The 24,787-nt window shown below is 43.3% G+C and overlaps 1 protein-coding gene across 1 annotated transcript in view; it reads left to right on the top strand.

Annotated features, from left to right (window-relative positions):
• Nucleotides 1-527: 527 nt before the first annotated feature.
• The window catches only part of Grap2 (GRB2 related adaptor protein 2), a 60,802-nt gene continuing 36,542 nt past the window's right edge, over nucleotides 528-24,787 (top strand). The window contains exon 1 of the mRNA XM_013152928.3: nucleotides 528-680. The gene's annotated coding sequence lies outside the window, so the exon portion shown is untranslated. The remainder of the gene's footprint in view (nucleotides 681-24,787) is intronic.

The raw sequence follows: 24,787 nt of genomic DNA, 5'->3' as shown, positions 1-24,787 counted from the left end.
TCCTTTCTCTTCGTCCTCTCCTTCCTCTGGTGTCACATTATGAGCTAAGAATAATATGGGTAAGTGCATTAAGAACTCATTTTCTCTGAGATTTTTAAGTTTGTGGTAGTCAAAGGTGGTTTTAAATCATTTTCCCTCAAGAAATCTCCATGTTTCTCTTTATGCCTGGATACATTAAGAAAAAAAATAAATAAGGTTTTCCCATACAGCCAGCAAGCAGCAGCCTGCTGACGGACCATGTCAGGATTAGACATTTTCTTATGTGAACATAAGTGTCCAGGAGGGATGCTGTTAAAACTGAAACCAAACACAGAGAAGCAAAAGTGTTTCAGTGAGCCTCCTGCAGTTTAGTTCAACTCCGACAGCAAGAAAACAAAACCGCATAATCTAAGGCTCACACCCAACTCTGTGCAGCCGTGTATCTGCTAGTTCCTGTGTGGTTTGCCTACCGACTGCAGGGCTGGCGGGTGGGGGGAGCTTGGAGGCGAGACTCAGAAGCAGTGGGGTCTGTAAGTTGCATCCTCTGCCCCGGTGGCACTTGGAAGACAGCGCAAGGTGGATTCACTGCTCTGAAACGCAGTCATTTTGATGTTTGAATTCACCTTCCTTCCTAGGACAGAGGATCCTAATAACCCAGCGTCAAAGCCAAGATACAAACTCAACCTCTCCTCTTCCAAAAGGTATGTCACTATACTACACCAGTACGTGTCCTGCAGGAGCCTCGAGTGGTTTTATGATTTGTAGGGTGGTCTGTACTAGTCAAATCTGCCTAAAATGAATCCCATAAGCTCTCTGAATAATGCTTTTAAAACTTTTGGTCCATCAGCTAAGGTCTCTAAATCTTTTGCTGTGACTGTCTGTGGTGCTAGGCTTGGCTTCCAGCAAATGCACTGGAGAAGACTTGGTTCTTACTCAGGCCGTGACAGAACCTGCACTAATGGCTTTCCGAGGCATCTCTGGAAAAACTTCTGACCCCGGAGTCACTGAAGTAAAATTCCACTTCCCTGAAGTCAGCATTTAATCCCAATGGGGAGCAGGAGGTGGTAGAGGGCCGAGAAGCAATGAATGAACGCTAGGCTCTGAGGCCAGGGTTTTTCTCTTTGTTCAGATCTTTCATTATCTGTGCTCCCTTTGCAACAATCACCAGTGTGAGTTCTTTTACAAAAAGAAAACTGAGGGAATATTGTCTACGTCTGTCCCAGCCTGAAGCCAGCTCCGTTATGCTTTGTGTCCCCAGCAACTCCCAAACATGAGAAATGAACATACAGAGACATCAAAGTTTTCACTAACCTAAAAATCATTGCATTTGCACACCTCAGATTAGGCCTGTTATGAAAGTCGATGTAACTTAATTTGCACTTTATTGAAAATATGCATCCTTAGGTAAATTAGGGAAAGCAGAAAGCTTAGGATATAAAAACCCAAAGGAAAAAATGTCAAGTACTCATTATCTGACGATGGGAAACTTCAAGTTGAGGAATCTTATGTTTTGTGCAGCTACATGGATTCAGTTCTGAAGGGAGCCTTTTTCTTCTTTTTATTTTTGGCTTCAGAAAAAAATTAGTTTTATTTATTCTTCTTTAATAACTTGATATTACATATAAAAATTAGTGCTTTAAAATAATTTAAATGTGATCCTCTTTTGAAAAGCATCCAATATTAGATTTAAAAATGCAATGTAAATAGAGAATCACCTAAGTGTATTTAGATTTCAAATTTCTAAAATCTCAAATTTATGGTCTGGTGTGGTGGCGTGTGCCTGTAATCCCAGCACGCGGGAGGCTGAGGCAGGAGCATTGTTGGGAGTTAGAGACCAACCTGGGCTGCAAAGTGAGCTCAGTGGGCATAGCAAGTCCTGTCTCAAAACAAAAAATTCAAATTTATACCTTTTTCAAGAACTTTTTGTTCTTTCAGTAAAATGGAAAGGACCCTATATTGTTGAATAAAACTATCCTTTTGGATTTACCTTTGAGTGTCTCCCGTGTAATAAACTGCAATCTCATTCTCCCTAAATTGTAATACCTTTTATCTTTTCTAAAATGACTTTACTAGAGCAGAGGGGAAGGAGATGATCGATCTGTTCAATATGAAGAAATATCTCTGTCGCTAATATAATATCATTTTGAATATCTTCCACATCTTAGGCCCTCATGAAAATCCCTTTTCTTTTTTATTTCATTGTTCTGTGTCTACCTCATAGGGATATTGACAGAATAAATGAGTTACCACAGAGATGAAGTACCTCAGGGAAAAGTCACTGTAAAAATGCAAGATGATATCATTATTAATTATTTCTTGGATTCTTGATCATTTTCTTCCCATCTCTTATACAAAATGCATCTCACTTACTGCCTACAGCCGTCGCTTTTAGAACCGTTCCCCTCTAGAAGACCTGAAAATGATCCTAATTCCCACATATTTATTGATTCCCAGAGAATAACACCTGCTGGTGTTGATGGCTTAAAGGGCTCATGCCTGAACTTGAGCAGAATTTGCCCTTTTTCTGGGATCAAGAAAGTCTGCAATTATTCAAAAAAATCTGTCATTAAGTATGATTTCTTAAATAAATAACAGTTGCTGCTGGAGAATGGTCCTAAAGACAGATTCCTCGTGCTTTGCCCTTGTAAAACAAACTCAAAAGTCTTTCAAGGATCTTCACAAGCTTTATTATTTGAACCAAAGAGTAGGGGTAGATTCGCCTTCATTTTGTCCAACTGAAGTATCTGCTTAGTGTATTTCAACCTGTAAAGGGATAATGCAACCTCATGTGTCTTTGCTTTTTCGCCTCATATAAATATGGGGTGTGTCCCACTTGGCAATTCCCAGGACAATCTAGCCTCCTTTAACAAGATAATATTTATTGAGCAATTACTATGTGCCAGCACTATGTGTCCTGTTACAGCTCTGGGTTCTCTTCAGTATTAATATTAGCTTTCAATACACTTGAGTCAATATGAATAATTTTTAAGGATAAGTTTCTTTTCTTTTCTTTTTGGTACTGGGGATTGAACTCATGACCTTGTGCTTGCCAGGCAGGTGCTTATACTGCTGAGCTAAATCCCTGGCCCTCTTTTTAAATACACATTCACAGACAAAATTTCTAGAGAACTAAAAGAAATTACTGCAAAGCACATGATGATAAAAGTCTTATGGGCTCTCCAGAGAAGGTATAAGACATTTTAGGAATAATAAGATATTCAAATTCAAAGAAAAATTGAAATAGCACAATGAATACCTCCTCATTCACTATCTACAACAGCTGTAGTTTCAACAGCTGCTGCTTTTTGTTCTATCAGTACATATTTCTTTCTGAGTTACTCACAAGTTACAGATAAAATGATACTTTCCTCCTAATCTAGTACATGTCTAAGAATGAGGACATTCCCCTGTATGTTGACAATACCATCATTATGCCTAAGAAGATAAATAGTAAATCCTTAAGATCATCTAATATCTGGCATGGACTAGATTTAACCTTCCCCATCTATCCCCCAAGTGTCTTCTATACCATAAAAGAAAAACAAAACGTACCAAGCAGGGCCTGGTGGCACACGCCTATAATCCCAGCATTCTGGGAGACGGAGGCCAGAGAATTAAACATTCAAGCCGAGCCTTGGAAATATAATGATTTACTGAGATCCTGTGTCAAAATAAAAATTTTTAAAGGGCTGGGGATGTAGGGCCTCAGTGCGAAGGTCCTGTGTTCAATCCCCAGTACCACGGAGGTCAGGGGATATATATATTCTTTTGGGCTTCACATCTCTTTATTGAGCACTGGATTTATTTTTTCTTTAAGTCAGGCCAGTTACTTTCCAGAAAGCCTTGGGTTCTGAGTTGGCTGTTTCTTTATGGTTAATTGATTCTTCTAACCCCACATTTCATGTAAACTCCAAGTTAGGACCGAAGCATGATCTAACTGAACACTGGTGCCGCAGAGTGCTGCAGGTTGCCTCTTACCGGGACCCTGTGGTTCCAACTTGCTTGTGATTTGTGATGCCAAGTCCCATCATGACTCCAGGGCGCCAGCCTGCTCTGGACTCTCTTTCGTTGGAAAGGTACTTTTCCCTCTTTTGCAATTAGCGATACTATGGGTGTGACGCTTTGCCCTGTGATCATAACTGTTTCTCAACAAGCTTTCATCCAGTGATTTCAAGGGATAATCCTTGCAAGACTGGATTGTCTCCTTGGTGGTCACACATATTTTAACCCATTTTAAGGAAGGATAAGCCCTATAAATTCAGCAGCAGTAGGAGCTACGGATATTTATTGAATGCACAAATTCAGAAAATAATGTAAGTAATCTGACTACCCGTTCTGCAGCCAGATAGCCTGAGACTAAGCCCAGCTTTCCATTTATTAACTGAATGAACTGGACAAGTCTTTCTGTGGTTACCTCATGGGATTATTTTGAAAATTAAATAATGTATACAAGTTCCCCAATAGTTCTTGTGACTCTGACAAGCCATGCAATGATTCATATTTTGCAGATAATTAGCTCATTACTTCTCTTTCTGGCTCAGTGAAGAAAATGCTTGTATTTTTCTTCTTTCACAAATGAGGGATCTGAGGTACAAAGAGCTTAAGTCCCTTGCTCAAGTGCATGCAATTAGTATGTGGTTGAGCCAGGACTTGAACCCAGGCCATCTGATTCCAGAACATTCCATCTGAAGACTGCACTAGGAATCCACAGCATGGAGTGGGCTTCCACAAATGCCCAAGTTTGAAATTCCTGCAGTCTCCTAGCGTGGCTACCAGTGCACGTTTTTAGGTTCATTCATCTGGAGAAAAGCTTTCTGTGAAGCATAGCAAAGTATATTCGTATTTCATTTATATAGCTTAAGGTTCTTGTAAAAGAAACTTAAAACATAAAATAGCTGGAAGTGAAAAGATTAGAACTTGTAAGACAAAGAAAGAAAGAAAAAAAGCCTGAAAGGAATAATGGAAGAGGGAGTTATGAGAACTCAGAGCCTTGGGGCAGAAGATGATATTTTGATAGAGTCAGGCTGGGAAAAAAAATCTCTCTCATTTTTCACATACCTGTACTATAAAAGATTTTACCGCTAACACACAAGAGTATTTGCCTTGTCAGATTTATAAAGACCACACTGGGTTTCCTTATGGGATGGCGGAGGACTGGTATCGGAAGGAAGCTTCCTCGGTTGGTTGTTGAATCTGCTCAGATTTTCCAGAAGTCTGTCTGTGACTTCTGAAACCTGGAACTGTATCCAGAAAAAGCCTTGCAAATCAGGCGTGGGCCCCGCCCCTGCATCAGCGTTACAAAGGGTCCAGCGCTGCCAAGTTTCACTCGTTCCTTCAATTGCTTGCAGAAAGCTCTTGAGTATAATTTTCTAAAGAGAACTAAAAATAAGAGAGGAAAAAAACCAGCATTAATAATGTTTTTATGCATTTCTAACACAGTCATTGCTAAATCGGTTCTGCCTTTTTATGTTTTTGAATGAAAAGCAGCCTAATTGATCAATTGGTCATGAATAATACTTTTTCATTTGTTTTTCTATACCCCTCAGCCTAACTATGTTGGCCTACAAATGGTTTATGATTTGCGTCTTCTGTGTAGTGCTTTATGTGAAAACAAACCACTGAGAACTCTGTAGGAACTTGGTAAATAATAAGTAGTTCTCTCGTTAAATCTGATTTTAAAGAAAAATATTTCTAAATAGCTAGGAAATTTTATTAGGGAAGTACACAAGGAGGGGAAAAAACCTAGTTCATTTGCAATTTGAGGTTTCGGTCATCATTTTTTGGTCATAAATTTTAGCCACAAACTAAGGGAACAAAATGATATGTTAGATAACTAAAATAGGCTCTCTTTCCCAATCACAACCATGAGTTAAATTAAGAAACTTGTCAAATTTTAATATGTTAGGCCAGTCTTTCACATTGCTCGTAAATACATTGATACCCCCAGCATACGCTCTCATTGGTGGCGGTCAGGTGACTGGGGGGAAGGGTGTGTTTCTGACACATTTGACAAGCTGGTGACAGCTGTGAAAACTGGTCCCAGGGGTAGAAAAGTCTTGTGCCTAGTACTTGTCCCATTCATGCAACTTCACACAAAATCTCACTGCCACCCATTCCTGTATGCTCAGTAGGAAGATCCTCCTTTCTTCTAGACTGAACCTGGCTGTGCTGTGAAGAGTTTGCTGTGCTATCTCATTTGATCTAGCTGTGATCTTTGAGGTAAATAGACCACATGTTTTACGTCGCATTTTCAGAGTGGGAAATGGAGCTTGAAGAGTTTATGCAATCTGTTCAAGGATGTTTTGTGAATGTTTGCCAGCACCAAGCCCCAAGCCCAGGAAGTCCCCCACAGGTCTCTGAGCACGGTATTCTCAAACTATGGGAACCCTTAACATGCATCTTTAAATCTCCTGGAAATTACCTCTGTGACCTTGAACAAGTCATCTAACTTCTCTGGGCCTATGTGTCTTCTTTGGTCAACTGAGGGAACAGACTGTATATTCTCCAAAGCCCTTTAGTTTTGTTTTCTAAAAGCGGCCTACCCTGCTGAGAACAGAGGGAAATGAGTTGTCTGCCATAGGACCCTTCTCTGTAGACGTTAAGAGCTGGCATCCAATTCTTGTTGGACTCCTTTACAGGATCCAAATCCTGTTAGAAACTATGAATGTCACTGGTGCTTTTGGGTGCTGCTTGTGTGTCAGTCTGCTGGTTGCCTCGTTTGCTGTGGCTGGCTATTTTACAGTGATTACATCTGACCCTGTGCTCTGCGATGGGCAGACCCCCCCCCAATCTTTTACTGTCCCTTGTGAGCAGTTCATAATGCGATGTGAGAATAAATAATGATGCTGGACTCACTGAGGACTGATAGAGCCTTCCTTCTAAAGAGGTTGCTCTTGTTGAAGGACACCAAGCCTTCCACCTGCTTTTTCATTATTAGGATTTATATCTTTCAATGGCCTTGGCAGTTGGAGACTCGTGAAAGGCCCTGCAGCTTTGAGACTGGAAGCTTTGAAACTACAAAAGGACGTAACTGTTCCCTCCTCCCTGGGCCACTTCTAGCCAAGCACTATTAGCATGGACAGCATGGCTACCTCAGTAACCAAGAATGTGGCCTCCTCAATTCATGATTGACAGCTGATAGTTTTCTAATTCGACTTCAGGCTGACAAGTGGGGTCACATCTACTTCTTACCCATAAGCCCCTCATTTGCTCCATACCATATCGGGTCCTCGAGCTGTGGGAAGTAGTACTGTCCAGTGATGAGAGGGACAGAGCATGAACGAGGCTTCTGTATTGTGCATTCTGTTCTCAGCCTCGCGGATGACTCGGTGCACCCCCTCCACTCTGGTATCCTTGAGAAAAATCATTCCATTCTTTAATGCACTGCACAGGGGACTTAGGAAGAGCCAAGCATTGCTACCAACAAAGCATTTATAAGTATGCAGTATCTCATTTGCAAAATGCATAAAAGTGGTTTCTTATTTAAACAAACTCATCCTATGGATTTTTTTCCCAGTGTTGGGGATTGAACCCAGGGTCTCTGCATATTAACCAACAGCTGTCCCACTGAACTATATTCCCTAGTATTTTTAAACAGATCACAGCTCATTTTATGAACAAGGGATGAGGCGATATTGTGACTTGGCACTTGGTATCCTGTAAATATCCAAACAAATAAAGAGGAAAAAGTGTGAAGTCAAGGAATTCTCTAGTTAAAGGAAAATTTCCAATAGCTGGGACAAAAGAAATGGAGCTTTTAGATAGTAGACTTAGATTTTCTCTAACAAGGACATGAGGCTTCCATGTTAAAATTAAGATGTAAGGAAATAAGTTTACTGTAGAGTCAACTTTGTCAGCTTATATTATTTCATAACAGGAAGGGTCAATTCAGTGTTATCATCATCAAGAGAGTCCGCTGTAATGCTTTGTCATGTAGATGCTATAAAAGAATTACCTGTCTGGTTACTTTAATTCATCTTTTGGCTGCGGTCAGCAGAAATTCCCTCAGTCCCTAACTGACAGATACCCAGATGTACTGAGGACAGTTAGGGTAATAAAAACAAAACATAACGAGGCCCTTGTCTCTAAGGAACTAACAATCCCTTGGGGAAACTAGAACAGACAAAAGGAAATGCTACTGCAAAGCAAAATTCAGGGCAAGGAGACAATGGAGTAAGCGGCTCAAGGTGGGAATTTTAAAAGAGGGCTTCTTGGAGAAGATGTACCTGTAGGCAGAGAGGGATGCCTTAGCAAAGGGATAAACATATCCACAGGTTTTGTACCTTAGGGAAATTATGGCAAGAACAAGGTCTTATTTCAAAGATGCTTATTTTACAAAAACCAAAGAGTAAGAAGGCCACCATGATTTTTTTCCTTCTAGATCCACAAATTAAACCTCATGGCAGCAGGCCATGGTGGTGCACGCCTGTAGTACTCTGGGAAGCTGAAACAGGAGGATTGCAAGCGTGAGCCTGGTCTGGATAACTTAGTGACTTAGTGACACCCTGTCTTTAATTTAAAAAATTTTAAAAAGGCTGGAGATGCTTCTCAGTGCAAAGGCACTGGGTTCAGTTCCCAGTGCTATAGGAGAAAACAAAAAAGTCCGCCACTAGAAACGGACTGTTCTTGCCCACTTCCGATCATACCCTTAGTTTTCAAGTATAAAAATCCTTGGTTCTTTAACCACTCCTGTGATTCAGTTTTCATGCTGCCAGCAATCTAAGTTACCTGTGGATGGACTCCGGGTTAAGACCCCTCTTCTATCTTGATGCCCACGATGGAACAGAGCTCTCTGGGAGTGATTTGACAATCCAGAACACCATGGCATAATTTCCTCCCTTGATTCACACCCCATACTTGTATTAATATTGTCCATGATTGCATTTGCCTTTTTGGCATTTATGTCACATTGCTGACTCACACTGCAGTTGTGATCCCATGAGTTCCCATTGCCTTACTAGTAAGCCGGCTCTTCCTCTTTCTATACTTAGGCAGTTAATTTTTAAAAAAAGCCTCTAGGCACAGAGATTTAAACACGATGACATTTATCCCTCTTAACCTTGATCATATTGATAAGAACTTGTCATAATATTCCAGAGCTGATATATTAGCTCCCCCCCCCATCGGATGGGTACTTATCTGCTGGTGGGACAGAATAGCTGATCTCACACCAGATCCTGGCCCCAAAAGGGTCAGAATTCTATTCTTTCCATCCTATCCATAAATCTTCTGCAACACTGGACAAATCTGCCTCCTTTACTGGAGGGCCTCAGTCTTCCCAAATGCAAAGTAAGGACAAACACAAAGGTCGTTTTCTTTCTGAGAACATGCCACCGTGAGTTAGATGTCTTTAAGGCCCCAGATAAATGTTACTGAGAGGTAGGCAGTATTTCATGAGAAGAGGAAGAGGTTTATTTCAAGAAGCCATGATTACACTTATCACTACGTGTTACAGTTAACAGGCATTCACTTGTGCAACTATTTTAAAAGCTAAGATATCTGATTTGGTGTGGTAGTAACAACCTGTGATGTTACTGTAATTTTTGCGTAAAGTTATTTGTAATCTGAGTAAGTGCCATCAGGCATTTCTTCATGGCAAGACTCATAGAAAGTGATTCTCAGATTGTGTGAGTACCTGTGAATTAGGATTGGCTGCAGTACAAACAGAGCCAAGTACATAAAACCCCACATACTCTGCTGTGAATTTATTTCTCAAATTCCTAGAGTCCCCAACATGTCTAAGAATTGCACACATTGTAGATTAGTAAGGAAAGGGGTCAGTGTCGCCTTGATATGGAAAAGTAAGGGAACTGCAAATACTTTTAAATAATAAACTACACTACAAGAAAATCTACAATTAAGTGACCCTTTTCAGTTCATCCCCTCCCCCACCTCCATCCTAACCCTATCGTCAGTAACAGGGGTGGCAAAGACCTTGAAGTTGAGGTTTCCGTCAGACTGTTGGAGACCTCTGAAAGTCTTAGCAAACTCACAGTTCTTTCACTCCCAGCCAAGCCTGAAAGCTCACAGGAAACTTGTATAGTATTTCTCATGTCAGGCTAATTTGAAATGCCCTATCTCAAAACACCTCATGAGCAAAAAACCTCATAAGCAGTTTTGCTCATCACGAAAAGATGCAGGAAATATCCAACTTCTTCTAGTCTGTCATTCCAATGCAAACTACAATGCTCCTTTTGTGATCTTATTGAGTATATTAGTCTCTCCCAAATTGTCACTAGTGACTGGGATTTCGGCTTCCCCATACCTGACCTGGAAAGTATGATCTCAGGCCCAGTAGAATCAGCACCACACCACCTAGAAGCCTTTTGGAAACAAGCATCTCAAGTTCAATTCTCAGCCTGTGCACCAAAAAGTTAAAAAACAAAGAGACTCTCAGGCCCTGTGGTAAAACGTCTGAAATCAGAACCCAAACTTCAAAAGTTCCCCAGGTGATTCTCATGTGTGATAAAGTCTTGGAATTACTGATCTAGGGTGAAGGGATTTCACCCCCTTTTATCCATCATCTACCTTGTGTTCTTATAGAAAGTGTATTTTTCTGTAATAAACAAAGTTTACAAAATCCCATGTAGTTTGTTAAGAGTGTAGAGTTGTTCAAATTTTACCAGATTTTGGCTGAGGTCGGTAGTGCATCCCTATCATTCCAGCTGTAACTCCTAGAAGACTGGGGCAGGAAGCTTGCAAGTTTGAGCCCAGCCTGGGCAGTTTAAAAGACTTAGCAAGGTCTGTCTCAAAATAAAAACTAGAAAAGGAGCCGGCTTAGTGTAAAGGGTTCAGGTTTAACCCCCAATACTGAAGAACAAAACAAAATAAATTAGAATATTTGTTATACCTCCAGATCTTTTTAAAAGTACATGTTTCAGACTTTAAAGTCTTGTTTTCTGGGTTTCTGCTGAGCAGAGGTTCTCCCTACCACCCCACTCCACCACCACCACACCTGCCGGACATTGGCAATGCCAGGAAACATTGTTGGTTGTCAGGCGGAGCAGAGGCCTGGCATGCTGCTAAGAACCTATGATGAATGAGACAGTCCCACAATAAACACTGGCCCAAAATGTCAATGGCAACAAAGTTGAGAAACCCCGTTGTAAGGGTTTGTGGGTTCTAGAGAAGGAGCTCCACTGCCACTCAATCAGAAATGGTAGGACGCTGTAGGGAAATGGCCTGAGTGGCCTGAGCGATGGTGGGGCCCTGTCCGTGGAGGGCAGGAAAGGAGCATCCTGTCAGTGGTCACAAGAGAGGTCTAGGGTGTGCAGTAACCTGTGCTGTGTGCACGGTCAGCGCACATAGGGTAACAGGGTCGGGAGTCATGTGTGAGCTACCGGAGGGCTGAGGGGGACCTGTGGGTTTGAAAGAGAGAAAGGAGGTTTCTGTCCTTGAGTAAATACTAGTTAAGATCTTGAAATCCTATAAAACCTGAAACTAGAAGTATTTCTAGTATTAGCATAGGAGTACCCACCTGAATTTCAGGGAAATCTAGTAACAAGGGACTCAGGAGCAAGACAAAAATCTCACTCACTAGAAGTGGACACCCGCGAACCAGGCCAGCTGCTGCAGGGTCAGCAGAGGGTGTTCGGCTCCAGTGAGGTTCTTAAGTCCCTCCCCAGCACGAGAACATTTAGTGCTGACTCTCCAGTCCGCTCAGCTAGCAGTAAGGGTCAAGCACTCCCAGCCATGGAGAAAGGCAGCCAAGAAGGCGGGTCCCGACCCTGGCTGCACAGAACGAGCACCAGTAAGAACAGGAAAAGAACTCGAGAGGTCCTGAGGGTCATTTCCCTCCTGCAGGGCACCTGAATCATTTCAGAAAGGTTATCTACCCTTCAACTTTAAAATTTCTAGAGAAAGGTTTCTTAAGGACGTGTCAGTTGCTTTCTAATGCACCGAAACCCCCAACCACATCTGCATTCCTCCCGCTATGCCCTGCTCATGGGGATCTAAGCCAGCTTTCTTCCATCACACTGCACTGTCTAGCATTCTTTGATGGCAAGTAACACTATCATCCTGTGTCACTGCAAATGCCCTTCCTGGGTGACAGAGTCTCAGTTGCATTTAGCACATGGTCCTAAGAGTCTCTCTCCAACTGTTCTCACACTCTGGGCCTGCTCCCATGTCCCCCACTTGCAATGGTCACCCCCAAAATGTATTTAGGAAAAGTACACCATGTGCAGACTGCCTTTTTGACCGCTGAAAGTGAAGAAGAGTGAATATAAAAGAATATTCACAGCTTTGTTAGTTTTTATTACTCTCTCGCTTTCTCTCAGGAGTTGTCGATCTTGACTGGGTTTATAGCTTGGTCGAAGCGATGGTCCTTAGGCTAAATTCTGTGGAAACATTTTGGTTGTCCTGCAGATGTTTTCATTACGACTCTCACCTAAGGACAAAAGTATACACAGTCACATAAAATAGGTGAATTTAGCGGTAAATAAAACTGGGGTAAACACATTTGTTGAGTTCCAGAGAAGGCAGTCTACTGCTTTGTGGATTTTGTTTCATATGAGCAGCAAGGGGATTTATTCCTCTGAATTCACTCACTTTGCTGCAACCAGATTAATTTCATTTCACGTCATGTCCCTAAGTAGGAAAGTAAACTGATTTGCAGCAGGCTAAATGGAAATGCTGATGCCTCCATCATCAGTAAGATTTATTTCTGCTAGAACAGTGATGATGTCCTGCTTGTTCTCCTTTCTAGAAACCAGTTGCCGAAGTGCACCACTTTAGGACACGCTTTGAACTCCAGTGTGTTAATGTTACAATACATAGGGTATTTCCGAATCAGAGAGGAGACAGATGTGTCCAATAAGAGCCTCCCTTTCCAGGGAGGGAACTAGCTCTTTGCTCACCAGTGTTATAAAAAAAAATTCTTTACCTACACCCATGTTCTGAAATTTTCTTTTACTTCCTTTACTGCAGTACTGGGGATTGAACCCAGGGCCTTCCCCCGCCTCCGAACTATGTCCCCAGCCCCCTTTGTTTTTCCCCAGCCCCTTTTTAAATTTTTACTTTGAGACAGGATCTCATTAAGTCACTTAATTGCTCACACTGAACTCACTGGGCCCTCCTCTCGTGGCTTCTCAGGGTGCTAGGATTACAGGCATGCTGAAAGGTTTGGACTGCTCAAGATGCACAGCCAGCCAGATGTGGTAGCACATGTCTGTTATCCCAGCACTCAGAAGGCCGAGGCAGGAGGATCGCCATGAATTTGATGCCAATATGGGCTACATGGTGAGTTCAAGACCAGGTGGGACTACATCGTGAGACCCTGTCTCAAAAAAAAAAAAAAAACAAAAAACAAAAAAACCCCACCACAATCAAGATGTATCGCCAGCCCCCAGGGGCTGCTGTGCTGGCTGTGTGTCTACATGGAGCCTCTGCCCCGCTCCAAGGCTCCTTCTGCTACACATCTGTCTTTTTCTTCTGTATCGCTTTCGGTCTCCAACGCCACAGTCTCACCACCCTCCCGAGACTCAGTCTCTGTCTAGGTGGGAGCCCTCGCCTCTCATTGCTGACTTTATCCCGGCTTGTGCTTCTAACACAATAAGGCTGCTAGTGGAATTTTTTCTGATTTCTATAGCTGGTGGGTTCTGTAACTAGTACTTACTTTCAAAGGAAATAGCTAGTGGAGATGAACCTGCAGTGTCGCAGGGCTGATGTATGGAGCAGATGTACGAAGGGGCATAAAAAGCAATTTGTAAATGGCAACATGCTCTCCAAAAGAAAATTATGGCTCTATTATATGACTTTGGGGTTTAAAAGGCAGCTGAATGATATATAAAAATTCAGCAAGGCTCAGTAGCGTAGTTGAAAAAGAAAATTAGACAATTTGGGGCACTGACCCTTCCATCAATAAGCTAGGAGCTTCTCAACATTTTTTTAACCGCAAAACACACCCATGAAGTTGAGGACAGGGACTCTCATATACTGGGTTGCAAGCACTTCGCCTGCTCACTGTTCTGGAACAAAGACTTCACTCCCGCTTCAACTCCCTTCTAGCTCCCAGCACCTTCTAAAACCCCAGCCAACCTCCCAGGGCCAGCCCAAACCTCAACCCTATTCCTCGCCCTGCGCAGACACAAGGACTCTTTCTGTCCTGGAGACTTATTTCTGTCCGTCTTATGCAAGAATGGTCCTACGAGTATGAACCTCTCTGAGTCGACTGTGAGCCCCTGATAGGCCAGGCTGGTTTTGGTCTCTGCCTCTGCCGCAGCCCTGACAGAGGCTCCTGCTCCACTGTGAATGGAAGAGAAGAAAACAACAGCTCAGATTAGAGGGTCTTAGAGAGAAAGGAGAAAATTCTATAGACCACAAGTGTCCTATGAAAGGCTCGTCTCAGATTTGGAAAAGTCCTTACTTAAGCAACTGGAGGACCCCTCTAGAATGAAAGAGTCTACTAAATAGACTCCTAAAAATCCTATAAGGGATGGGTTTGCTACTATTACTCTTTTAACTCCTCCCTCACTCCAGGATTGGACCCAGAGCCTTTGCACTGAGCTACAACCTCAGCTCCCTTTTCCCTTCTTATTTTGAGACACAGTCTTGCTAAATGGTAAGTCGAACAAGTTGGCTCACCCATATGATTCTCCCGCCTCGGCCTCTTAGAGTGCTAGGCTAACAGGCGTGTGTCACCATGTATGTCTAACTACTCTGTATGTTTCTGTATTGCTGTATATTTTTTATTGAACACGAAAACAAACACTTCTGACCTAAAAGTTAAGTAAGTTTCTTTGGAACTTGATTTTCAGTCTAGGAATTTTCTAACACTCTACTTGGAATTATAAAAGTCATTCTTTGCTTCCCAGCTTCAGTGTAGTTCAGCTACCAACTATGGTACTCTGTGAAATGGTGACACACGCAGATTGCATCGCATCCTTGCTAAAAAGAACCTGTGCAGAGGGTGAGGCTCTTGAAGGAGGAAGCGCACCACTTTTTAGCACATAAACAAAATCCTTGAGTTGCTTTATTATTTTAATCAGTTGGCAAGATGGAAATGCTGTGGAATTTTCATTGGTTTCTGCCAGGTGACTTTTTAAACAATCATCTCTAAAACAATTAACTATGGAACTATTGCCAAATACATTGGATGTGCTCAGGAAACGGTTTTAGAGACTGTGCACCTCTAACAAGAGATAACTTCAGTCATTCAAAACAGCAAGCAACGGGTAGAGTTTCCATTGCTTCTTGTTGGTGTTCACTAGAAAGCATTTTATTAAGAGAAAGTTGGGGAAAGATCAGGCAGTGTTATGGAAACTGCATTGTTGAAAGCAGATTGTAATTATGTTGGTAGCGATGTGATTCACACTTGTACGAGGGATTTCTTCTGAGTGTGGATTAAAGCTGTGTTGTTACTGTAATAAAGGATTGGCCAGGAGCCCTCGCCCCATGCCAAGCTCTGGCTTGTCGACGGCTTCTGCTCTTTCCTCCGCAGCACAGGGACTTTCTCCTGGTAATCCCTAATTCCCTATGAAGCAGTCCTGGCTCCCACCCGACCCTCAGACTCCAGCAGGTCCCCTAAAGACACAGCTTCTCACTTTCACCTGCCTCGTGCTTCTTACTCTCAGACTCTGCTCCTTGAAATCAAGAGTTTTCATTAAGCTAAAAAGGGAAGTACAGAATTACAAAGCTCTATAAGTATTTTCAGTGTCCTTATAGACTTAAATAAGAGCTCTTGTACAAAACTACGGGAACACCTTAAGATATGCTAATTTTCTTCTTTCTTTGATGGAACTGTTGACCTTCTGGCTGTAGAACTAGTTATTACCTCAGGTGTGTTTGGAACTATTCTTGCCCTAATCGGTCTAAAATGTAATTAGCATCACCAGGCTGCTGTTGTAGAAACCCATTACCTGGGGCTGGGATCTCGTTAGACAGTACAAATGGAGCAGAAGGCTGAATGCTCCGTGCTTAAAAAAAAAATCTCTAAGAAAAACCCAAGGTATGGAGGGAACAGTTAAAACTGGTGACTTCATGGGCCCTGTCTTGCCCACATGTTTGATCTGTACAAGGTTGCAAACATAGACAGGTTTGTGGTTCTTCTGTTTAAAAAAAAAAAAAAATGAAAAAGAAAAAGAAAGAAAGCGATTCTGTTTTCTCAGAACTCTGCTTATGCAATGTGGTTGTCGTTGCAGCTCTAGGTCAACCAAACACCAGCTAATATCTTTCATACCTCAGCTTTTCTCCTCCCAAGAAGCCCAAGCTTTTGAGGCGTTATCCCATTTACCTTGCAACTGCAGATGGTAAGGAGAGTGGATATAGGGAGACAAATTTGGGGAAACCGAGGTCATCAAGCCACTGTAATTTGTGGGTTATTCACGCTCTTCCTCAGATGAGATGAGAGATGAGAGCACTCATCTCTCCCATTATACTTTATATTCTAATTTGAAAACTGTTTTGTGCCACCTACTTAGTTATTTCAATACTTGCTCCCAAGTTTGGGATCCATCTCAAATACTATGAAGCCTTTTATGCATAATGAAGTTCTTCGTTGCTGGGATCCCGAAAGGTTATCTTCCCTGGTTCTTCTAGGGGACACTTTGGATGCTCCAGCCGGGCTCAGGGGTAGTTGGAAGCATCAGGAAAAGAGCTGGTGTGCCTGCCATTCGTCTGGTTTGTAAGACTATCATGTGCTTTAATGCACAGAGATGTATCACACAAACAATAACTTCTCATTATGATAATAACATTTTCCCTTAATTGCAAAAATATTTCTGACCCGAATTTATTTTTGTCATGGCTGTATGAACAAGCAGAGTCTTGTTTGCCTCGAAGATATATTAATAATGTATTAATTAGTTTCCCAGTGCTGCCCAAACAAGGAACAGAAAGGATTTATCTGAATCATGAAAACTGAAATGAAGCTAACACTTAGTTAATTAAATTTTAAGGGCAGTCTCAGGATTAACTAGGGCAACAAAATGTGGTCTAACTTTTGAGAGAAGATAGCAGAAAACCCCAGCAGTTACCAAAACATTTATTTAGCATTTATTTAGCACCTATGGCGTACAAACTCTGAAACATCAAGCAGACTAAGATATAAAGATGTAATGTCTCTTAGGGGCCTTAACCCTTCAATAAGCTAGAGGCTGCTCAACATTTTTTATAGCTGTAAAATTGGCCAATTTAGTTTTTATGGTCATTGTGAAGTGGGAAGGTGATATAAGCATTTTGGTGTAGTGTCAATTAAGTTAAAAATAGTACTTTAAGCCATTTTAAATTGGCAGCACCTGACTATTACTCCTACCCCCAAAGTGTCAATTTCATGATTCAGCCTAGCAGAAAGGCAACCTGGTCACCCTGCACCAGCTCCTACAACACTATTCTTTCTATTTTCCACTTTTTTAAACAACGTGGTTCCCTGGAAGCTGCAGTTGTCGTTTTTAGAACAACCAGCGCTGAAGGGTGAAGACAGATCAGAGGCTCCCTCCTGATTTTTATATTTATTTATTCGTGGCAACTTATAAATAATGCGTATATTTTGTGGCTTTAAATTTTTTATTACATTAGGCCCTTCTCTTGATTTTATTCAGAGTCACTGTCCCTGTTTCCTGTCCTTCACGTGTGACATTCCCCAACTCAGCCTTCAGGCACAGAGCCCTCACTTCCATCCCCACCCGTCATACAGAAATACTTGATCGCAGAACACTCCTTTTTCTTTGAGTGCTGCTTGGAGGTTAAATCTAATTTCCACATTGGCCAGCCTGGCCCTGAATTATAGGTTACTGGGCAGTCAGAACAGGTGATCACACATGCATTCCACTAGATCTGTTTGCCTAGTTTCTTCAGCTTTTAACATGTATCTATGAAGCATCTGTTCTGAGCAAGCACTGAGTGGGCCTCCGACAAATAGCAAGTCACACCAATAAAAAGGAACGCATTACTACAAACGTAAGTTTAATGCTGGCTGCCGATCAGACCTCGACCATTGTTATGTCACTTTTAAAGATGGGAAAACTGAGGCTGAAGAGGTTCAGTGACCTCCCAGAACTCACACCCTTCACCGAGGTGCCAGCAATGTGCCTGATTATTCTGGGCATGTGAAGACGCAAGCGCTAAGTCAAGCACTGTGTTGTATGCCTGGCATCCAGGCCTGAGGGAGGCTGAGGCAAGAGGACTGCAAGTCTGAGTCCTGTGTGAGGCACTTAGCAAAACCCTGTCACAAAAAATTTAAAAAGGGCTGAGGATATAGCTTGGTGGTAGAGCGCTCCTGGATTCAATCTCTACACTGCAAAAAAAAAAAAAAAAAGCAAGCTCTCTTTGCAGACCCTGAATTCAAACTGTGACAAATTAGCAGCACCTTCTAATGCTGCAACAGAGTAATTTTTTTTTTTTTTTTTTTTGAGACAGGGTCTCACTATGCAGTTCAGGTCAGGCTTGAACATACTTTGTAGCCCAAGCTGGCCTCAAACTCGTGGTGATCCTCCTGCCTCAGCCTCCAGAATGCTAGCATTACGGGCATGTGCTACCTACTATGCCTTGTGAGAGAGTAACTCTTAACCAAGGCCGACTAGTGTCTCATGTTGGAGGCTGCTTGCAGCTGGCACTCTTCCCTCCCAAGGGCCCCCCTGGCACTGTGCCCCCAACACTTGTAGAGATGCGCGAGGTGCCTGACATGTTCTTGCAGACTCACATCTCACCCCAAATCTTACCACCAGCCTGAGGAGGTCCAGGCACTATCTAGAAAACGATCGCCCCTCTTCTTCCCGTTATGCCTGGTGTGCGAACACTGATAACACATCTAAATTCAAAGAAACTACACAAGTCATCTCAGTCGACCTGAAAAGTCCAGTGACTCATTCACACCCTCCTCACAGGCTCCCATAGGAGCCCTGCTTCTCCTAAACTGCCCCCCACCCACCTCCCTAGGCCTCCGGCAGTGGGAGTTCAGTCCTGGGCTTGATCCCCCTCCCTCCGCGGTTGGATGAGCACTGATTTTCTGTGTTCCAGAATCATCAAAGTTGCCTTAGAGATGCACAGCGAGCTGCCCCTGTTCTTCGCTGACTGCGACCCCACTGTGTATGCCCCCGAGGCAGGCTAAACAAGGTCGCCTTGCAAAAAATAACAGCAAAAAAAGATGCTGGCTCTTCAGCCTGCAGAGTTAAGTTCCATCACTCTGGAAGTAAAATCATAATATCTAAATATGACTGGATTTATGTCAGGTCTTATAAATGCACGTACACATGTGGATGCTGAAACCGTGTTACCCTGACAGCCCAAAGCAAAACAAAACAAGGCAACTTAGGGTCTCATTAGAAAGACAAGACCTGGTAGGCCACTGACTCATCAGGACAAAGAAGAGGAAAATGAGCCCAGTGATGCACATCAGCAAGCCCGGATTCTCGGAGGCAGAGTTCAGGGCGACACAACGAGACCGTCTCAAATACAAAAAGTGTGCTCTGACTTTTCTACACACACACACACACACACACACACACTGGTGTAATGAAGACCACAAGAGAGCTAGACGCCCTAGCAAAGACAGGCTCTTCCTATATCCAGACTTTCTTATTTAATCCATGAACTTTTCCTAAGCTTGTTTGAGTTTAAACCTACACCAGTCTCCAGTGAGGCAAAAACAGATTAGGTAAAAGCAGGGGGACAGAAACCAGCCAGCCCAGGGTATGACTTGAGCTCTACCGGTCACCAGCTGTGTGACTCAGTGGCTTACTGTACTCCCTTTCCTCACCTATAGAATGGGAACAATAAAATTACAACAAACTTGCGTGGGCTCATTGTGAAAATGAATTATTAGAGAAAGCCTTCAGTACCCATGCCTGACTCTGAGGAAACCCTCGACGTAGGTGAGTTATTCCTGAAAGTGCCTTGAAATGGATCCACACATCCCAGTAGAGAACCAGTGAGCTCTCTCTCTTTTTCTTTTAACTTTAATCTTCGAAGAGCTTTAATCTCATCGCTCATCTTTTGTGTTCGTGGTGGAGGAGCTGTTTAGCCATCCTTGGAGCACAATCTTTCCTTTCATTAAAAACCATTAAGTCTCTTCAAGTTTCTCCTCTGCAGTAAATGATCCAGATTACTTAATGGGTCTGTTTTACGTGCTTTAATCATTTATTTGAACTTCTCAACCATCTCCAGATGTGCTACACAGAGAAACATTGTCAAGGAAAATGTGGTTTTGAAATTCCTATCATCTGCGGCCCATTAGCTCAAATGTTTAAAACTCGCAGTTCTTAAGAGCAGAGTTCAGCTCTTTATCGCACTGGTCAGATGGCTCCTTTCTTTCATTGCCAAGGCCACCTAGTTCTCGATGAATAGTTTAGCACAAACCAAACCAGAAGAGACCATAGGTAGTTCGTTCAACATGTATTGAGCACCTGCTGTGTGCCAGGCAATGATGTACGGGCTGAGATTACAAATGAGCTACTCTCTACTCAGAGGAGTTTACACCTTGGAAGGAAAGACACAGAAATGCACGAAGCATTGCAAATGCCTCTACTGTTCACTCTACTCGAAGTGAGCAGGCGAGGCAGGAGGCCGTGGGGAAGAGAGGAGGGAAGGCTAAGCTTAGAGAAGGCTTTATAGAAAACATGACTGTTGAATCCTATTAAAGAGTGGTGAGGAGAAAGAAGAGAATATTCAAGGAAGAACAGATGCCTATGGGCATTTGCACATGCAGTGGCCAAGTTCTTACATGGATGGGGCTGATAGTCTGGGGCCCTGGGACCAGGCAGGGAGCAGACATACACACTTGCCCAGGTCAGCCAAGGTCAGGCCAAGGGGCCCATGCTTCGTGCTACAGATGTGGGGAGCTGGGGTGTGGGGGGCAGAAGCTGACACATGGTGCAGTGTGAGCTCACAGATGTGCATTGCACGAGTCACTCTGGAAGCCACGTAGAGGGGAGGTGGGAAGTATGCGAGCCTAGGGTCCAGGAGGAGATGAGGCTATTAGGGGTCAGGGAGGAAGACTATCAAGCCTTGCTGTAGGCAGGAGTGATGGGAAGATGGGCATCGATTTAAGGGAGGGGTACAGAAGAAATTCCAGGTTTATGATCATAAACAAAGACAAGTTGGCATAGATTCATCTCCCAGAAACACCCCTCCAGCACACAAGCCCTGCTGAAGGTCAGTAGGGAAAGTCGACTTCATGTTCAAAGAGCCATATATGTATTTCTTCCTTGCTGTTTTCCATTTGAAGTACCCATTTATATATGATATATATCAGCTGGGACAATATGCAAATATGCATCTTCATTTTCTGGCATTCAGTTTTCATATACAGTAGGACAGTTACCAGAATTGCAATCACTTACCCCTGACATTTATTTATTATATGCCACACATGCTAGAATATAAACGCTTCAAGATCAGGGACTTTGTCTCTTTTGTCCCCATGTGCATCCCCAGCACCTAACACCATCTTTGACCTCTGATACTGAATATTTGTTGAGGAAAGAGATACATTTCCATGTGGGGGGAAAGAAAGAGTCGTTAGTTTCACTAATGAGGGAAGAAAAGGAGGAAAAAAAACACAACAAACAAAACTCAGCTTAAAACAGCTTTTCACAAAAGATCCAATTTGCAAAAAATGGAACTGAAGTTTAAAAGTTATTTTTCTCCCTGCAGCTCTACTTCTGGGAAAATCACAGCTGCCAGCTTAGATGATGGTTTTAACTGCCCAGTTACGAATCCCGCACAGTTGTACATATTGGCAGAGCTCCGCTTCCTTAAATGCCGTTGGATCAGTGAGGAAATGGTGATCTTCCCTATTGATTTAACGCCAGCTCCTCTTTTGTGAAAAATCCCGTGTGCTGCTTACTGGCATAAGTGCCACAAAACTGAACATCGGGGTCTAGAAATTAAGTAAATCACTCCTGTTCCTCTCCGGCCATGTGATACGAAACCACTTCTACTTTCAGGCTGGAGTGCTCAATCATTCTCCCTTTAAACTTAGCAGTGATTATTCCTCCTGGAGGATGGAACATATGCTCCTTTTGATCTGTGAAATAGCTCATTCCTGGATGAACTTTAAGCTCCCAAGAAAAGCATGTAAAATACTGTTTGTGACTCGCAGGAGAAATGTTTCACATTCTCATCACCCCAAAATGGTCACACCAAGCTACTGTCTCCAAGATTCCTTTTTCTCCAAGAGAAGTTGGGGGGGGGGGAGAACTTCAGGCTGCAGCACTAGGATGAGGAGGAGGAGGAGGATGAAGACAACGATGACACTGTTGATGTCATCATCCTCAACAACAGCAGCATAATCATGCCTTCCATGCATGTTACTCAATAATCTGAGATGACAATGTAGAAAAACAACTCAATGAACAGCAAATATTTACCTTGAACTACACACTGCTAACTCTCTAGCCTGCAAAGAGGAAAGCAGCTTGGCTCCTATTCTCTGAGGCTTTACAGATTAGCTGGAGAAGCCAACCATAAACACATAGTGAATTTAACAGTCACTAATGAATAACATGGTCAGTAAGAGCTGCACACGGTTTCAAAGCGGGGAGGGTTCAGACAGCAACCCTGAAGGGGATGGACTTGAATTTCAGCTGGGCCTTTGGGGTGGGAACTGGAAGGAAAAAGGCAGAGCAATGGCACCTTCCATGGACATTTGCTAAGTGTCCCACCTGGCTGTGATGGGGGTTGTGACTGAGAGGGAGATAAATTGGGGATGACCAATCTAAGGGCAATGACCTTGGTGTATAAGTAAAGTGAGTTTTTAAGTGTAAAGAATATGAGGGGAAAGTGCTTTAGAGACAGTAAATCTAGCAGGGGTGGTGGGTATACTGGGGATAATGAGACCTGACTCGGGCTGGGGAGAGTGGGATGTCTCCCTCATACAGTGCATCCCTGTAAATCCTGTGGATTCATATCAAAAGACCTAGTTGCTTTCATGCTGTAAGACAGCAATCTGTGAGCCTGTGTACTGCTTGGAACTGTCTGCTTTCAGGGCCTGACAATTTTAAATGGAATAGGCTGAGGTGTAGGCTGCACACTCACCTCTGAGAATAGAGACCATGTGGATTGTAAACAGTGGAAGGAGGCTTGGAACCCCATACATAGGTCCACCTTCTGCCCTCACTGATAAAGAAACCGGCCCTTGCTTGGATTCAGGCTACTCGTGAATGACTGATTGAAGGCAGAGCCTCAGATCTCTTTGCTGAACTCCAGCAGGCTTCTGGGGTGGGCCAAATTCTACTTTGAGGTGCACGTGTGCAGATTCTAAAGGAATCTAGAAACATTCTGGACAAGCGAAAGAATCTCTGGTTATTTCTTGGCCCTAACCGAGACTATCAAAGCTCCTCCTCTCTGAACACCCCAGGTCCAGGCCCTGCCTGGTTCCCCACCTCTTCTCTGCCAGCTTCCCGAGCTCCCTTCTGTTTCCTGGGTATTGCCATTGATTGTGCTGTGCTCTTTGGCCAGAACCCTAGATGACCCAGTTCAGGCTTCACCAGGAAACCTTCAAGGATTCTGCCCTCCTTCAGGTAGACTGATGTGTCTCTCCTTGGAGCTCCATGCTGGCCTGCACAGGACTGTACCACTGTATCTCCATAATGTCCTATGTGTCTGTCTCTCGCCCCTCTGCTGATGGGGGCTCTGCAGGTGTGAGTAACTGAAGTCACATCTAACCCAATGCTTGGCATGCACTAGACATTCAAACATTGAATAAATGAATGAATGAATGAATGAGTGATGGTTGACTATTTGTGCCTTCTCAGTGCATTCATTCATTTCATAAGTATGCATTGACCAATGACCTATGATCAGCACTGCGTAGTTATCCTTACATGTCCAAAGGAACCCATGCACTCAAATTCCAAATTATGCATGCATAAATTATGTATGTGGAGTGTTAACAGGCGCACGCAGCAGAGAGCTCGTGCATATCTACAAATACCAGAGCCAGCAAAGGCAGTAAACTGTGTGCCAGATGTCCCTGAAATTTACAAAGAAGCAAGAACCAAAAATGACAGTTAGCTCCATAAGCCCAATAAAAGGGAGAAAGAAAAAAACACAAGAGAACAAAAGAACCTCGAGCTGAAGGAAGTGGCTATGGGTTTTTCTACATGCTCGAGCCGGGGGTGGGGAGGATTTATAAAGCATTCTGTGCTGGGCAGGTTCCTGTAAGTCTGAGTTCCTCTAGGGCTGGCTCCTAGGAGCTGTTTGGAAAATTCATTGCCGTGCATGAGTCGGGGGACTGCTTTTTATTCCTCTGGAAATTGTTAATGGGGACTGCATTAGCGGCCCCTCAGCGCTTTGCCTGATAGAGAGACAGCAGGTTCACCCAAGCAATTCTGGAACCCTGATCACTGCCAATTAGGGGAGCATTGTCTGGCTGACATAATCAAGCGGGTATAAATATATTTATCATGATTGGAACGGGGGAAGGAAGACTGCAAAAAGATTGAGGCTGACACTGCCACCCGTTGCCTGGCTCCAGCCTGGCTCAAACCCAGCGTGACACCCCGTGCTCGGTCTCTGGCTTTTGGAGGTGAATATGCAGTTGAGAATTCAGGCCTAAAATCGCTTCTCCCTGAAGAGGCTCTGGCTTTCCTTATTTTTTCTCTTTACTTCTCTATTTTTTTTTTTTTAAATTCATGTTCACTTCTGTGAAAGCTGAAAACAAGAGAAACCAGATGCCACGCGGAGCACGTTCATTCCGTCCCGTGGCCGCACTGCCCACGCTTAGCTGCTCGCGGTTCAAAGCCGCGGCGGGCAGCGCTGGCGCGCAGGGTCTGCCACCTCTCCGCCGCCTGCCTGTGCAGTTCCTGTGGCTTTGGGGTTATTTCACTGCCGACTTGTGGAACTTCTGTGTGAATTCCTGTGATGTGTCTCC

The sequence above is a fragment of the Cavia porcellus genome, unplaced genomic scaffold (assembly GCF_034190915.1).
Source record: "Cavia porcellus strain 051 isolate PalLab524CR breed Dunkin Hartley unplaced genomic scaffold, mCavPor4.1 scaffold_40, whole genome shotgun sequence".
In the NCBI taxonomy this organism is placed as follows: Eukaryota; Metazoa; Chordata; class Mammalia; order Rodentia; family Caviidae; genus Cavia; species Cavia porcellus.
Note: the sequence above shows the minus strand (reverse complement) of the source record. Positions and strands in the feature narration are given on the sequence as shown.